Raw genomic sequence first — 18,739 nt, forward strand, 5'->3', positions numbered from 1 at the left:
GAAGCCTGAAATGTTTCTTTAATTAAATCCAAAGGAAAGAAGTTGCATTATTGATTTCCCCAGAGATGTTTCTGGTTGATACAAAGGCAGTACAAGCCTTCTGACCTCTTCAGAGGCTAACTCCAGGCACCTTCCCTGTGTCATCTTCTTATATCTTTGGATGCAGACGCAAGCTATGAAGTAGATATCAAAAAGTTGTGGAGCTCTAAGTGTTCTGGCAAATAGCAACACGAACCACCAGCTAAAACAAACCTTAAATACAAGCAAATGTACCAGTGCAGTACTGAAACTTTTAGCACTTTCCTGCCTGCCCCGTCTTCTGTCACCTGCTTTGTCTGTCCCCGAGGGCATCGCCGCCCCTTGCCTGGCATTCTGTAGCTGTCTTTTAATTATTGTTTTCTGAATCTCTCTCCTGATCCTGACCAGTACTGGAGGGGCAGAGCTGTAAACCAAGCGAGTCTCAGTGCTGAAAAATCACCTAAGAAACCACTGTTTTTACAGGGCTTCTGACAGGATAAAAAGCAGAAAAAGTAGATATTTTCAGATGAATTTTGCAGTCCCTGTTGTTGCAGGCCAAAGCTACTTGGACAGCCCACATAGCTATCTGTGCTTCAGAGTGCTTACCTGAACTGAACTTTTTTTTATATATATATTTTATTTCAGGCTTATCATTAGCTTTGAACAGAACTTTGTCAGGTCTAGGCAGTGAAGGCAAGGACATAGCTGTTGGCCGAGTCTGTCTCCTGCCACCTTCAAGAGAAGGGATGAACCTGTCAGGGGCTGGTTTGCCTCAAGGTATCCTGTGGCAGTTATTTGTTAGTCGTGTTACCATTGACCTGCTGACAGTGGCTCTGGTTATGGCCACACAGAAATTATAAATTAGGCATTGGAAAGCCAGAGACAATGATTATTTTGCAAAGAGCCAGGTCCCGAGTACGTTTGCACACAGGCTTGTGATTTTGCGGTGAAGGCTTTTGCTGCCCATCATTCCTACAGATGATGAACCCCAGTTGTCAATAAATCTCTCAAAGATCTGAAACTAATCTTTCAGAGACCTGCTCTGGGGCCTTCTGCATTAGAAGAGAATTTACAAAGGAATACGGTAGAAGATCTTAGAGCCAGCAATGACTTACAAGGAATCATGCTTTAAAAGTAAAACTATTGTTCAATGGTGCCAAAATTCATTCATTCTTGCAAAGCCTCAGATTGTCTTGCTGCAGCACATTCATTCTTAAATGTCAGACTCCATGCACACAGCCCAATTTGGTATTTATATGATGAACACTGCAAACCAATGCTCCTTAATATAGTTGCAGTCTTGTGATGGGATTATTTCCCTTGTGAAAAAGCAGGATATTAAGTCCATTAAAAGATATGTGAAGTATGGCAGGTGCACGGCAGTTTTGCAAGACTGAGGGAAAAAATGATACCTTGATATGCTGAGTTGAGGCCTTTTCTAATTTTTGACAGTTTACATTTCCAAGCTATCTGGTAAAAATCCTTTTTGGTTAGCACCACTGGAGCAAATTCAACTCTCAGCAATGTGGGTGTAGATCTGGAGTAATTCCATTCTGAACAACAGAGCGACTTCAGATGTACTCTAGACCTGCTGTTACACAGGTGACACGATGGAAAAAGACTAAGGGAGAAAACCAGCTCATTAAATGATGATTGCCAATGGCTCGAGCATTGCTTGTGTTTATCCCCAGGGGAATTACAACTGGCAAGGCGAGGGACCCATCCTCTGAGATGAAAGCACCTTATTTCAGATTCTTTTTGTAAGGAACAATCTGAAACAGACACCTCGCTCAGAGCCATACAACTTTTTGCCTCTAACGAGTTTGTGTCACTGGTCCCACTCTGCCTGGTGGGGAACAGAGACAGAAATTTCTCCAAGGCACTGGGAAGCCACGAGCAGAGGGAGGACCAGTATGGTTTGGAGGGTGAGGCTGGTGCATCGGCTGTATTGGAAGGAAGCACTGAGGTGAAGGTAGATGTGTACAAAACAAAACTGGTTGGACTTTTGCATACGGTTGGGCAAACTCTCTGCAGGACAGGAAGAGTATATGTGTGTGGGGATCAAGGAACAACTGTTTCATGCCAAGTTTCAGGCTACCATTCAGCCAAGTTTCCATTCTTCTTCCACCCCCGTCCCAAACCAGTCAGATTAACGAGGTGATGCAGCGTCTCACTTGCTGGGGCCAGATTCTGCAAGCCTGTCCATCGAGGCAGCCACTGGCTTCCACAGGGGGCCATAGAGGCAGCATGAGTGTGTTTTAGGGAGAGGAGGAGAGATGCTCATCTGGAAGGGAGCCACGGCCAGCCATCTGACGAGGGGTGTCCCCTCCGCCCCACCTCTCCCATTCCTGTCCCTCTCTTGCTGTGGATCTGCTTGTCAGCCAAGCTGTGATTTTGCCTTCACAGGCAGGGCCGGAGTGGGATGTTGCTGTATGCCCTCTCTGGCTCATGGTAGCTGCCTCTCATTACTGCCATGTTGCTAAGGCTTTTGTGACTCTTGTCCAAGCCTAGCAGCTGGATTTTGGCAGCCTTCCAGGCACTTCCACTAATGTAACTCAAAGTTACCGCAGGTTTTCTCAGGAGGTTCGGGATGCTACTGGACTCTTAGGGATGCTCTCTTTTCCTGGCTGCCTTCCTCCAAGGCTTTAGCTTTAATTCTGAGTAGTTTACATCTCTGGAGCCGTTAGAATCAGGACCCGTGTGCTTCTCCCTAATTATGTATCACACCAACATTTCATCAGAGCAAGGCGCAGCTCTGGTGATGTATGACACTAGCACATCATCAGTCAGCCATCGCAATAATGATGCATTAGCGTAATATGCCTTCAGGATGGAGTTGTACTGATGATGTATTTTCAAAAAGATGGAGTCCCAGAGAAAAGAAACAGTCTGGAGCTAATTCAGTATGAACATGGCCACCGAGAGCATACAGTGTGCAGCTGATTGGGATAAGAAGGGTGACTTTACATTACCCACTCTGACCCTGATCCTTCCTTTTTCCCTTTTAATCTTTCCTTCTTCTTTCCCCCCTCCTTGCTTCTTTTCTCCTCCACTAGCACTTTTCCCCTCTTACTCTTTGTTCTTCTTTCTCTTCTTCTTTCCTTTTTTTTTTTTTTTCCACACTGGTGACTCTCATGGCCACTGGCTTTATTCATATATTCTTGTCTCTCACAGTCTGACCTTGTGTCATGCTGTATAACTTAATATTATCCCGCTAGAAACTTTTTTCCCCCCTCTGAGTGAGATAATATTAAGGTGACCTGTAAGTGCAATAGATAAAAATCTCCAGGCCATCTAGGCAGTGACATTAAAAATCATCACAACCCTTAAGTGATGGAGGGGGGGAAATCTTATGGGATCTTTCCTTGGCAAAGGCAGCAAATGTGGGCTGAGGAGTGGCTACCCCTGGGATTTCTCATAGCCTTCAGCTTCTGGAAGATGAGAAGTGTGTTAACCCATTCACACAGCTAACAATATTAAAACAACAAACAGTGCTCAATCAAACCCAGCTTGTCATCTTTCATTGGATAAAAAGTAACCTTTCTAATAAACATTTCAACTAATAAAGACTACAAAAGTAATTATACTATTAGCTCGCTAGCCCCTGACACCCAGACATTCATTTCAAAGTAACTTTCCTGCAGTGTTTAGACCGAGACAATTGAATGATGGAAAGATATTATTCCAAGACCAAACATAAATAAAATTGTCTTCAGTCTCGTCTGGAATTCAGGCTATACATGGAACTCAGATAATGCCCTCAGTCTAGTACTAACATGTTGTTAGCATCCAGCTCAAGAATAGATGAATTCTAGGAATTTAATCTTTCAACACTTTCAAATGTATATTCTGTGAAATAAAGTATTTTGCAATACCTCACAATACCAAAGCATTTTGGAATAAAAATTCACCATGGAAAATGCAAAAGACCTTTCGTGACATTTACAGTTATTTTCAATTTTTGTTATTACTTTACCTCTTGATTTATTGGTACTGTTATTTATTCAAATTACGTTAATACTCAGAGATTCCAATCAGGACATGGCAACCCGTTGTGAAAGGACCAGGGCGCACACACTTAAAAAGGCAGTTCCTTCTTGGGCACTTAATCACTGCATCCTACACAGTGCAGGATTTCTCATTATGTTTAGCGTGAGTTAAAAATCTTCTGAAAAATGCAGGGGCTTGTAGCCCTGGTGGCTGAAATAATCTGCTTATTCATGTATAACTCAGGCACATCAGTGTGCCTCAGCACTGAGCTGAACTGACACAACAAGTGTTGATTTTCCATGTCTAGCTTGTGGCCTCTTTGCTATAAAAGCTACTAAGCAGGTCAGCTGCGGAGACACACAGAAAATGGACTGTAGCCCCCTCTGCTCGCTTTCCATAGCCTACCACGCTCACTGTAGTCAGGACCGGGAAGCAGTGACCTGCAAGCTTGATGTAGTTCTGCTCTTGTTGCTCCAAATTCATTTCCAATTAAATTGTTCAGGTGGGAAACTGTACTATCGTTGGAACTTATGTCTTGCTTTTCACTTAATTCCAGCATGAGCTAATTCACCCTCAGCTCATCCAGATGGAAAGCCAGGTAGTTTTATTCCCATTTTACAGGTAGTGAAATTGAAGCAAATTTAATTGATGTACTCCGAGTCATAAAAAGAAGGAAAAGCCTGGAGTGGCTTAGGAGTCTGCTATCCTTAAGCACCAATTCTGCTTCAGCCCAGGAAAGCCAATTTGGCATTTAGCTTTTACCCCTTCTCAAATACAACTTCTAAATATCTATTCATAAGTATCAGCATGAATAATCTTTCAATTCTTTGATGTTCTTTTCCCATAAACTGTCATGAGTTCCTCTACCAGTATTAGGTCATAAAGGTTTGGCTTGCACAATAAATGCTCCCATATATAGCTAAGGGATGATCTCTGTTGCTCTCTAGCACCAAAGCTCTAATTGGCTGGTGAGATTGATTAACATGTGAAGCAAAGCTAAGGTCTTTAATCAATCTTAGAAGTCATTTATTGAGAGTATATGACAAAGCCATAAAGGTTATTGCAAATGACATATATTAATATTAAAGCCAGAAACTTCTGCCTTTGTAGAGGTTTGAATATGCTTTTTTCCCCTGTTTATAATAAATTAAGATTTAAATTAAATAGATACAAAATAAAAGGAGGAGTTCAGGAATGTATGCCTCTTTATCATTAGGCAGTAATATCCAGAGCACTGAAATTCCTTGCCCCAGAATGCCTCAGAGCCCAGCCCAAGGTTCATTCACCCCAGCTAACACCTACTATCACTCCGAAGTGGTTAGTTATCATCATGTCTAATCTTGATGAGAAATTGGAAAGCGCTATGCACACTATTCTCATTTCTCTCTTTGTAGAAGTAAGGCTGAATAAAGTATAGGTGGTTACATGAAATGTCAGTCTTGGTGTATAAAGAAGTCATATGCTGAGGGCTGATCCCCTGCTCTGCAAGGCAGAAAGAAGCATTTATCCTGCATAGATATCAGATTCAGAATGGATCCTCGGGGAAGGTTGGGGGTAGTAAAGATAAACCTGTTCCTAAATCTGAAAGCTCAGCCCGAGACTACACTTCTGTGTAAGGAAGGGCTGTGCCAAGAAATTGCATAAGCATCTGACAGTTTGCTAGCTGGATGAAACAGAGAGAGAGACACCTCTTGAGTGATCTAACGTATAGATAGTTATAATTATATTTTTCTATTTCTATCCACCTGTCTTGAAATTGAGTAACTATGCTGTTAAATTTGGATTGCAATAAAAACAGTCTTTGCATTTACCTTAACATTTGCTTTCTGTTAAGAGTGACTGCAGGGTAACTGGAAGTCATTCCAGTGTAAGGACTTCACAGTCCTCAGAATCAGAGTCCTGGACCAACACCAAGAATTCTCTCATAGGTAGAGCTGCACGGGACTGCTTAGTGACTTCTAGTTCAGGTCTTCAAGGACACCCAAAGCAGGTGCCCATTGCTCCTCTTGGCCCAGGAGCTTCTCCAGGGGACCAGTACAGAAAGCAACAGCCAGGATAAGAATTTACTGGTATTTATAATTTTTCAAAATATCACATTTTCAGTCTTGCTCTGATTACAGATTTCTTACTACATAGTTTTTTGTTTGTTCAGCTGCTCTTCAGCTCCTTTTTCAGTCACCTCAGGTGAAATGAAAGGCCAGTCACATTCAAGATCAAGCAAAACTGTCACACTGAGGATTTCCAGGATGGTTCAGAATAAGCATGAATTCACCCCCCAGTGCAGATAGTAAGAAACAGGGAGAAGCCAAGTGTGATTTTCACATATCTTGCAAAGAAGAAGGAATTGAATTCCACAAAATTTGCAACCTAGATTGTCAGATGAGGAAACTGAGGCAGAAAGAAATCCACTTTTTTTTTTTTTCTTGTGACCACACAAAATAGCACAGGAAATTCCAAAACCTTGACCATGAGACCAATGTCCTTTTTATTTTTTGACTATTGCCAATCATTGACATGTAGAAGAAGCAACTCTAAATGCATGTCCTCAGATTGAAGCCATGTGCATAAGAAGTGAGGATTTCCATGGGCAACTGAGTGATCTGGCACAAAGAGACTTAAATGAAAGACCCCACTATTGATTGCCAGAAAGCCAATGCTTGACCCAAGAAGAGTGAAACGCATACCTTTGGTTTCTCTGACCAATGTAAGAGTCTTCTAAAAAAAAGGAAAAGGTTAGCAACAGATAAGAAATGAGATGTGCAATTTTGTTTCTAATGATGGAGTCTGTACGACCCTTAATGACCTCCTCCCATCTTTGGGCTCTCGTGCCCTGAAAAGCAACAGATGCGCTGGTAAGGCTAAATCAGGGCCAACAGCACAGCAAGATAGATAGGGAAAAAGAGAACATTTTTTAGTTGCAGAGCCTAATCCTCTGCCTTTTATTGTGCAGAAGTGTCGTAATGAGGGAAGTGTGCATATAGAAATTAGAGGTAGGAAAGGCTATCAGGTCATCTTGTCCATCCTCCTTACAATGAGAGAGGTTCTGAAAGAAATATAGTATTAATGTGGGGCCAAAGAAGAAAAGAAAAGGCAGGAATTAAGTGAAATAAGTTCCAAAAGCATTAGTGGCTGTTATAGGTAATACAAGTTAATAAGTAACATTAAGGCAGATGTGGCCATTAATTGGCCATTTAGATTTTTGTGTGTGTGTGTGTGAAGTTCTTAATGACAGACAAGTTCTAATATATCCTGCCCATGTCCACAGTAAAAATCAGAAAAAGTCCTCATTCAACAGAATAATGAGGCAGTTAATGGATGATCCAGCTATTGGATCTGTATTTTTAGTGCATTTAAATAGAATAACTATAATATGGTAACCACAGCTTATATCCAGCAAGAGAGAGAGAGAGAGGAGGACATTTATTTGCAGGGAAAAGGGCTGGAAGCATTACTTCAAAGTCCACACTATGCTCAAGAATGGCAGGAAACACGGAGAAGAGGATTTATCACATGAAATACTGCATGCTGGGAACCTCTATTGCAACACAACCCTGGTCGTGAATGTCACGAGGGAAGAATCATGCCCTGATCTAGTTCATTTTACCAGGGTTCACTGCAAGCCAACGGTATCTGTCATGGAACAGGGGGTTGCTGGTTGCTGTAGTTTAGATGAGTCGGGGACTTTATGCCTGAAACACCCTCAAACCTGCATCGCAGTGGTTGTATCATAAGCAGAGAACAATTCGTGACAGCTAAGGAGCATCCTACAGATCTACACAGCTATTACCAGCTCTCAAAAACTTCATCAATACAAAGATCAAAATATAAAACCAAAACTTGGTCATAGCATTGACTCTACACACAGTCTGTGACTGTAGGTGACAAGCCTGTAGTCTTTGTAAACACAGAAGCTAACAACGCTCCTGATCCTTGATGGTCTTAGAAAGTCTGAGGCTCATTTGCAGAGGTGGTGCTGTCACTGCCTGAGTAACAGACTGTAAATAACTCCATGGTCCCAAAGTGCTCTGTCCCAGCAGCCATCCTAGACCATGTTCTCCAAGCAGATGTCCCAACCTCCTCGGCATGCACCGAGACACCAAGGTAGCCTGAGCTCGGCAGGGCAGGATCAACATCACTGGCACAATTGGGCTTGTGAGACAGGAAGGCAAATCTTGTGGTGTGTGAACACAGGCCATGTTCATTGGAAGCGAATAGCATGGGTACAAAATGTGGCCAGAGTTCTGTAGGAAAAAAAAAATATTAAAAAAAAAAATTGGTTCTACAGCTTAGGTAGACTATCCAATCCCTTTTGGATTCAACCTACTGGATGATGAGTATTTCTTGTACCATTGTTTAGAAAGGGTTTGGGGGAAAGGAGGTGGTTTAATCTTATGACCGACCTCTACAAAGTATTTACATACACAAATATTTAAAATTCACATAGCACCTCTCCTGTTTGCCAACTTGCCTGGCTCAGTAAGCCCCTACTGAAAAGCCCTTTGCACCTGCAGCAATCCTGATCCCCCCAGTCTCCACTGGCCTGCCAGTCGCACGTGGTTGTCTTCCTGGGATGCTGACTCACCAGGGTGATGGGGCTGCATCATTGTGTGGGGTGGTACCATCACTGGGGTGTCTAAAGAGGGAGGTCAGCGCAGCCCGAGAACAGGGTCTTATTCCCAGGAACTGATCTCAGTTTCTGAACAAGGGGATGAGAGTCTCTCCAAAGAAAGAGTTTACTAAGGTAAATCCCAGGTAAATCCCAAGATGCCCATATCTATGCATCTGGAGAGAAGGCCTGCAGTACAGATATTAAAAATGTGGTTTTTAAGAAAGCAATTAGCATCATGTGACTTCCTCATGGGGCGTTTTGCTCTCCCAGAGGTTGTAGGTGAGGGTTTGAAAAGCAGTATTCCCAATCTTTTTTTCCCAGAGAGCTGAGCAATCATATTTCCCACCCTTCCGCAAGGGTTAACGAGAAACCTTTTCTGTGCCCCTGACTTTGTCTTCCCCCCCCCATTCTATATTCTTGCTTCCCTTGCCGAATCCATTTGCAAATGATATCACTTGTCTGCATATTGTCACTTGCCGCCTGCCCACCCATTTATCAAGTGTCTGCAGCTCGGCGCAGGCTTGCCCTGTCCTCCCTGCTCCATTGTTCCTCTTGACCCAGGGGAAGGTGTGTGCGTGTGAGACGGGGAGGGAAGACGGGTCTCTCCCCCAGCACTGCGAGCCGGGGCCCGGGCAGCGCGGGCAGCGGCAGGCAGGCAGTGCAGCTGGGAAGACACAATTACACGAGGAGACTGACAGCTCCCCCTCCCCGTCTGGCATTGACAGATGACCTTGCAGGGACAGCAGCCCTGGGCCTCCCCACAGACATTAGCTGATATAATGGGCTAGACTGGACATGCCATACTGAGAACGTAGGAGGTAGGTAAATCATCCTGGCTCGGTGGAAATAAACTCCGCCATTTACTTTCACAATAGGTTTCCCCTCAAACTCAGAAACTTGTTTCTCAGTAACCCTAAAGCAAAATGATCATGGAATTTGAACACAACATTTACCAAGTCCTAATGAATAACATAATTATCACTTTATGCAAATCGAAGCTCATTTGCATCTGTGAATATTTAACTATTAAAAACAAGGCTTTGATCTTGAATAAAAATATGTATATCACATAATCATAGCCTTATGGAACATGAAAAATATCTTTTTTTCTTTCTTTTTTTTTTAACTGTACAGTTTTGCTGTGCTCGGGTTTGCTGTTTGAACCTTCTCGGCGGGGACTCCATCTATGGAGCTTCTTCCCCGAGGATGTCCACTGGGGTCTCTCGGTGGCTGTCATCCCAGCTGGGCACATCAGGCCTTTCTCTTCAGGTCACTTCATCATTGAGCACGGCAGCCTTCCTTCAGCTCGCTTTTTTCTCCCCTGGTACTGTCCAGGGGTACTGTCCTGGTACTTTGGTGGCAGGAGCAAATCCCAGCTCTGGAGCCCAGGTGGGTTGAGTCCTAGTGTGTTACACACCACGCCAGAGATATTGCCAAGAGATGGGTACTTTATACATTAATTACAAAGTACGGGAAGAAGTCAAACTCAGCTTGCATATTTAAATCAAGCCACAGTGATGCAGATTTTTCTCTTAAGGAAAGATTACCAGGGATGGCAGAGGAAGCACAAGTCTTTCACAAGACATTTCCCCACTGAAAGCTCTGAACCCGGTTCATGGGATAGCCCAGTCACTTTGGGCCAAGGATCTAGAAATGTCCAGGTGCCCAACACCCACTGATATCATCTTAAAATTGCTAAGAAGCAGGTCTTTGTGCCAGTCTGGAGATTCAAGCCCCGCACTGTGAGATGTTAAATGATCAAGCTCCTGTTTTCATATACTGGAGCTATTATCACTAGTCATTGTCCTAGGTTATGCTCCATTCACAATAAAAATTAGATTTAAAGAAACCCTTCACTTTACCAAATAACTCCTTGTCTGCAAAGAGCTTCATAGGTTGTTAAACCAAACGAACTGATAACGTGTAACTGGCAAAATTCCCCCAAAGGCTGTTGTTGATTACAGCCCCGATCAGCGAGGTTATCTAGTGAGCGGAATCAAATGTGCCTACCAGAGTGGAGTGGGTAAAGAATATCAGGGCATCAATTGCCCCTTTCTTCTGTCTGGTGGCTTTAATGTGCCTCGCCCAGGATGTGAACGAGCAGGCCCTTCCTTTTCTGCTCGCCCACCCAGCTCCAGGCTATGGTAACTGCCCTGCCCTGCCTGCAGCGATCCTGTGTGCTAACGGAGCCACACAGGGACACGACGCCTGTGCTTGACACTGACTTAGGGAGGATGTAGGTGTTCACCTAGGGAAAAAAAAACCATTGGTTCCAGCTCTTAGCTCCAACCCTTGCTTAAGTATTTTGCCCTAAGGAAGTTTTTTTCTGGAGCAAGGCTTGGTACCCATGTCTCCTTTTTCCAAGTAATCTTGCCTACATAAAAAAAAAATCATGCTCAAATTCCTTTCTTTTCTCTCTCTCTCTTTTCTTCTTTTTTTTTTTTTTTTAAATCTAGCATCTGATGATGAGTCTACAAAACAGTGTAAACACCTTTAACAGGACTGACTGAAGGAGTGCCTCCTGAGGATACCCTCAGAGTCTGTGGGCTCAAATGCTTTTCCATCTCTCCGGAAACTGAACTTGGGTCATCCCCATCCTGGCGGAGCACACTAACCGCTGAGCTGTTACAAAAACTGGGAGTGGTGAGGAAGGAAACAGGTGGTAGCACTTGCACCTCTTCTGATATTTTGTAAGCAAAGGCTGGTGTAGAAATTTAACTCCGGGACTGCTTGTAGTGCCGTGATTCCCAGTTGGACTTCAGTGACTTTAAAGTCTGCGCTGTTTAGAATTTGAGTGTTGGTTTGAACTTTGCAGTTTGGGCTTCAGTCTAGCAAGTGCATATTTTAAACAAAGAAAACATTTGGCAAATAGTTGATTCTGCATGCAGGCAATGTCCCTCTGCTCCGCACGATTTATTTTTACAAGGGTCTAAGGGAGACACATTTCTCTAAAAATAAAAGGCATCCACATGAGGCTGAATAATTCCTTCCCAAACACAAACTGATCTTTTGCTTGTTTCCAAGCACTCTATCAAATTATAACAACAAAGCCGCACTGTACTCCTTAAGTTAATGAGTCTGCAACTGCACCTTTCAATCTTACCCTTTCCAGCCCCAAGACACATGCGTTGCTCCTCTAATGCTTTTGTCCATCAGAATTGATATTGTGACCCCTGACCTTTGAAACTTTACAAGTTGTTGATGGCATTTCCTACACACTATGATGTGACTCGGTAAAGTCAGCAGCTGATGTAGATGACTGGAGAAGAGTAAAACATTAAGGACCTTAATTATTTTTTTAACTATGGAATTTCTCTTTGCAACAAGCACAGGAAGATGATTTTCTTCAAATCACCCAAGGTCTCTTAATGTGCATAGTTTAGTTTAGTGATGTGTAAGAGAGAAACTCTCGTAGATCCGTGAGAGGGACTAGAGAAAACACAACTCAGATACCAGCACTAATTTGATATTTTTAATAGAGTGCCAAAAATCTTCCAGCAATTTTTGAATAAGTGACTCTTCTGTTTACCTGACCAACCCAAAGCAGCACCCCAGTGCTGTATGCACAAAATCCTGCTGCTGGGTTACCTCCCTCCTTCGCTCTGAGGGCTGCCCCTCAGGAGGGCATCCAGAAACCACCAGCAGAAATTTACACTTGAGCATCTTAATTCAAAACATGTAGAAAACCAGGTGAAAGAGGATGTGAACGCAAAGTGTGTTTATCATTGCCCCCCTTTTTTCCAAGGTATAGAACAATGAGGCTCAGATGTTACAATTGCAGGAATGCTAAAAATTTCATAAATTATTCTGCAGGCAAGAAAAGCCACAGAAGGTCAGGCCAAGCAGAGTTTGTGTGGGGCAGGAGCTGTTCAGAATGAGTATATTTAGTGTGCAGTATCAATTACCAATTGATGTCATAGATCCTCTTATAGATGGATCATCTAATGTTTTTTCTTAGAAGGCAGAAAAATATCCACAGCAAAGTTTCAACACATGTATTTGAAGGGAAAGTTAGAGTTATGGAGACAGAACTTCTGTTTTGACCAGCTAAGAATGGCAAGTTCAAGTTTTATCCTGCTGTTTTTCGTAGGATGATTACCATTAAAATAAAAAAAAAAGTTGGAAACTTCCATGCTGTGTAAGAAAAATCTTCTGGAGCTCTCTGTTTCTGGATGATAAGTGAACCAACCCTGCTTTCATCTAGTAGCCTGCTGTCAAGTAAGCGGGTTTCAACAGGCTTGGGTTTATTAGTACATAAAGTGCAGCATGTGTCGGTCTGTGTTTCTAGGACAGAACCCCAGTTTAGGTAAAGTTCAAGGTTATACCCAAGGCAGAACCATGTGGATAGTTTGCAAAGAACCACTAGCCTCCAGCAGCTCCCAAAAACTGCTGGGTTTGCTCAAAACGATAGCCAAAGTACGGGCATACTGCTGTCTCCTGGCTCAAGCAGAGCTGTGGCTTCTTTGCCAGAATGTTTCCCATATCACAGGGGTTTCTCACATTAATGTTCCTATGTGCCGGCATCTGCAGGGGTGGCTGCAGGAGCTCCTACTGCCCCAGGCCACATCTGAATGAGAACCCCACCTATGCCCTCTGCTTTAACCCCTCTTGCACCTCCTCAGAAAAGTTTCCTATCTCTTTTTCTTGACATCCAGAGCAGTTTTGGGAAAAGACCAAGCAGGCCTGATGGTCTGAGATAAAGATGCAAGGGTCAGCATGACTCTGGCCTCCTCCAGGAGTGGGAACCTGGACCCGCTTCAGGACTTTTGGTGGCTCTCCTGCAGCACCCACCACCCACCTCTGTCTCAGCCATCCCACTCACAATGCCACATCATCTCCAAGGGCAGAGGGACCATAGACACCAGGAATTTCCCCGGGGTCCTCCCCTTTAGTGCCAGCACACCTGTAAATGTCCCTTTCTCAGAGCATTGTTTCCCCATTCCCAGCTCCCATTTCCAGCCCATCCCGCTCTGCTCATCTCTCACACCCACATCTTCACACTCTCAGCTACCCACTATCAGAAGAAACTACTGACATAGAGAAGATTAACCAAAGACAAAGAGACAACTAATATCTTGCTCCAATTCAAAGCAAAACAGAGTGCAGGACCAGAGGGCTTCTGTCTCGGCTAACCGGGATCACACACTCAGCATTTGCACCATCTTCGACCAGCTCTATCTCTTTACGTTTGCACCTCTGTAACAAGGGCTGGAAACAGGTCGTCCTCTGCACCAGCAAAGCCAGACTTCGTGGTGAAGTGCCCCCAGTGCAAACGCCCTCCCCTGCCTTCAGTACAAGCATGTAGGTCTTGCTAATGATGAGCCTTTGCTGGCCACAGCCTTTGGTAGGACCAAAATCAGGGTTTCATTTACTCACACTTCCTAGGACTTCTCTTTAGCTTGTCCGTAATTTCATGTAGGCATTAAGCTTTTTTTTTGCTATATATATCTCAAGTAGAAATCCGTTCAACCAGAATTCCCTTAATAAAGGTTAAAAGATTTGCAGTGAAGAAATGTCAAAATACACTAGCTTATAATTGCCCTCAAAAATGCAGTTTTATATATTTACTTCATGGAGAGGAACCCTGGCATATATTTAATTAAAGAAATGGAGCCTGCAGGAGGTCTTGGAATGGAGCTCATTGTATTTTGGTTTGGGGTGGATTTCACAATCTACTCTATAGTTTTATTAATCTCCCCAAGCATGAAGAAACTCCAGCTATTTCTGTAAAAATGGGAAGGAAACAAAACTTAGAAGCCTTTGGAAGTGGTTTTAAACATAGCAGGAGAAATTACAGTATTTAATGTCAGAATCTAGACAATTATTACAGAATAAATGGCTGCATGCAAGAGAAATAAACTTTGAACCAAGACTGCTAATTGATACTTCAACAAAGGAGACATTTTTATGAAATAGAAATTCTGAAACAGACTTTTAGCACTTTTGTCAATTAACCAACAATAAAGGTTACAATCGGCACCAGGAAAGCCTACAATATGATTCCTGTTGACATCATCTTTTTTGATTAAAGCTAGAAAGGTTAACCTGAAGACCTGCAGAACAGGAACCCACAAAGTGAAGCTCTGGTGAGCTTCCTAACACCAGCTACTGGAGCCAGGAAAGTGTGCAGAAATGTGTCATTTGAAAGGTTAGTTGGTGGATGATATACAGCCACAGCTAGGCACCGCAGAAAATGGTGCCACGCCAACTGGAAGGTGACAAGACTTGTGGACTGCCTTTGGCAAGAGGTGGAAAACCTGATCTTGTGATGCAAATAAAAATGGGAAATGCACACGTACGATGCTACGTGTGCCAGGACCAGGGACATCGGCATGTGGGGAGCACCACTGCAAACTTTGAAGACATGTCACATCGTCAGTGAAAATTACCCTCCCTCCTTCTGAAAAGCGAGAGTTTTAAGACCTCAGTGGGGCCAGCAAGGAATGATTCTGGGGTATTTATGGGGAATCTGTGACAGGAGCATGCCGCTATAACTTTGAACTTGGCTAAAGGAAAAGGGGGACTCTGTCCCGAAACAAATACTAACACTTTCTTCCTCTTTCTTCTCCCTGACATGCCAGGGCTAGAAGAAGAGTGACCAGAGTGGTGGAAATAGTGAAATAAAATGTTACAAAGTGTGACTAATTCTGTTTTTCAAGTAGGCTCAGGTGTCAGAGAGTTGCAGGCCTAAAAAGCAAGCCAACCCTGTTATTTTTCACTGCTTTACTCCTCCTCGCTTCTACTTTTTCTCACAGGAAAGATAGTGGAGGTTAAAATGTGTGGGAATGGGGGTATTTTCCACTGAAGTAAATGTTATTTAAGTGTAAGAAGGGAGAATATGAATTTCCATGGCAAAGCAAAGAATTTGAGAAACATCCCATACAAAACCAACTTGTTCATTAAGAAGAAAAAAACTTCAAGAAATATATTTATCTTTCTCCAGCTGGCAACTGAAAAACTTTTTGATCTATAAAACCAGAATCATGTACCAGTAGGAACACAGGTATTATATCTCACCAGCTCCCTTCGAGTCCTATACACATGGCAGAAAGTGTAAAATAGGCTGAGTTCAACAGCACAAAGACCTTAAGCACATAATTTTAGCCAAAGGGAACTCCTTACAGAAGATCTGAGACAAAGCGCCCTTTGTCAGAGGATCACAAGGCTTGATTAATTGTGTTCATGCTTCAGCCAGAAGTACCGCTTTCCTCACTGTTCAACATGCTCATAGTTGAGGTAAAAGGAGATTTCACACCAAAAGAGGAAAACCACGCTGGTGTAATACCTAACTTCCACATACCCCAGTGCATACTGGAATCCTAAGCCCTGGGTTAGAGACACAGGGGATCTGGCAACAGGGAAAGAGTAAATCTGATACCTCAGGATGGGATTAGAGAAGCTGGAGAGGAGAAGAAGAAACTGCCCAAGCTGACGGATAAGAAATGTCTACAAGAGGCCGTGAGGCAATTAAGCAGAGGCAGTTACGTAGCTACCACTGGGAGAGAAGGTGGCACCTGTCTCCTTTGGGACTCCTGGCTGTAAATCCTTTCCTGGAGATAAGAAGAATACTGAAAAACAACCAACAGTCATCTCCCCCATATTTTTCCCTTAGCCACATAAGAGGTAGGAAATCTGCTTTCAAGTCTTCCTCGACTTTCCTCACCCACACACCTGATTAGAAAGCAGAGATTCGAACCTTGGTCTCCCATTGAGGAGAGTGGTGTCACCACCCCCCTTTCAGGTATTTGGGAACAGAAATTTCTTAACATCTTCTGCTGAATCTGATCTGCTTTGTCGCAGGTAATTAAATACGTGCATTCAATTATAAACCAAACCTAATGCTCCCACCTTCCTCTGTAAGGCCAAAGGATGAGGATATTCTCTCAGGATGTGAGACCCAAGTTTAAATCACTGGTCCCGAGGAGATGGGCTCAGATGGCTATGAGTTTTGAAAGGACTGGTTCCCAGAAGACCTTAAGGCATTTCCCACTCCACTAAGTGTGTTTAGAGCATGCCAGGAGGTGATCCAGTCTGCTTTCCTGCACCACTGCAGTATTAGCTATACATGGAGCATCCCTCGTAGATGCTGACACCTGAACTGGCTCAATCTAAGGTACCCCATTTTTAGAGGTGGCTCTTACCTATATACCCACCTATACCAGTGGGTGTCTGATGGGTCACATACCGGCCCAGGAAATCTAGCTGGAGCATTGCTCCTTTTCCTGGATCACTGCAACAGTGAGGGTGCTTGTGCTCGTTGCTCCACAATAAGTAACAGCGCTGGAGAAACATTTTGTCAAGGATAGGAAAGACTGGCTGTTCCTCCACCTACTTTCGGTAGCAAGGGGAAATATTAGAGTCCTCTTAAAGAGGAGAAAATGCATGGACATGAAAATAGGGTGGGAGGATGAAACCTGTCTGCATCAGGCATCCTCCTCCCTCCGGTACTACAGATGCCCTATCAAGAGGAAAAGGTTATGTAATGAAAGAAGTCTGCCTACAAAGCCTGCTGCTATAAGAGTTTGCCAAGAAAAGAGACTCGAGAGAGAGTGCCTTACAACAGCCTTAAAGCAAGACATTGCAAGCTAGAACCTCAAAGCAGGATCTCTGACTAATAACCTAGAAGGGATCAAAAGGATAAAAAGACCACTGAATCAACCAAAAAGAACATATTGGGGCATCTCTGGAGATTCTCACTCATTAATGTAACTGCTATTGCAAATAATAATACTGTTTATTTTCAGTTACTGTAAAGTGTGGAGGCCCAAGTGACTGGGGCTGGTTGTATTTGGAATTCAAGCAAGAAGAGAATTTGAATCTAACAGGATGGTGGACAAATCATCATACCAAACTTCTCCGGTGTTCAGTGCCATCTCCTTAGGCCCATCTAACACTGAACACTATGTGTCTCATATGACTGATATGACCATGAGTCAGGTAGTAAATATGATCGATATGACCAATGAACAAAAAGAAATAGTGTTGCTGCCCGCTAGCTCCACGCAGCTTTGTCTTGCTCTGGTTTTGTTTCAATTATGTTATTCTTGCAGCCAGGACCTAAATATGTGTTGGCACAAAGGAAAATGGAGGTGTTTAAATACTTAGCTGCCCAGCGAATCATGAAATAAAATACTCAGTACCAGTTTGATTCAAATTTTGGTTAACAGTTTGAGATTGCCAGAGACAGATGCCGGTAAGACTATTACTGTTCCCAAAAGTGGCCAACTTCTGATACTTCATTGATGTCTCTGGAACTGTTCATCGTTTGTACATACGTGTATTAAGTACACATTGTTCTCTTCCCTTGAGCGTTGTGATTCACATACTGATGGTATCAGGAGATCCTCAGTGAGATGAGGGCCCACGTGGGTTAGGGGGTACTCGTGCATTTGCTCTGTCTGAAAGAAAAGCTAGGAGCTAGAAAGCCCTGTGCCCCCTTTTCCTGCGCAGAGAGCTGAGGTACAAGCAAACAGACTTACTCAAGATGCCACAGGCAATCTATGGTGGGGCTGGGAACCGAATCCAGATTTCCTGAATCCTATCCAGTGTCTTAACCTCAAAAGCGTCCTTTCTCACTAATCAGGTATATCAGACGAATCATCAGACACCTATATGTATATCTGCTTACCCTCAGATTTGTATACCTCTGTGGTCCTGAAAACTAGTTTGTTCTCTCTTGCCTCTCCCACAGAGGTTTGATAAGGCAGTAAAACCAGCTTAAAGACTTCCTTTGTTCTGATGACAGGCGCTGCAAATAGCAACTCTGCCCAAGCCTCTGACCTTGGTCGTGGGGTCCTGAGAGACGAAACAGCTGTCAGATGGGCGAAATCCATACGGAAACTTCCTCCCAGTTTGTGCTGTGTTCAGTGTCTATTGGAGTATTGGTGGTTGGATGTGTCATCCTAATGAAGGCAGTGTAGGCAAACTGCTGAAAGAGGCTCAGCAGCAGCTCTCCAAAACCACCTTACCTGTAGACAGAAGGTAGGAAGGACGTGGTCTGCTAGATAGGTCTCAAAGAGAAGCCAAACAGTGTGGAAGCTGCCAGAAATCACTGCCAACGTCTGCAGCTGAGGATCCTGTTACCTTACCCTCAGTAAATCCTACCAGATTAGAGAAGCACAG

The sequence above is a fragment of the Grus americana genome, chromosome 5, assembly GCF_028858705.1.
Source record: "Grus americana isolate bGruAme1 chromosome 5, bGruAme1.mat, whole genome shotgun sequence".
Lineage (NCBI taxonomy): Eukaryota > Metazoa > Chordata > Aves > Gruiformes > Gruidae > Grus > Grus americana.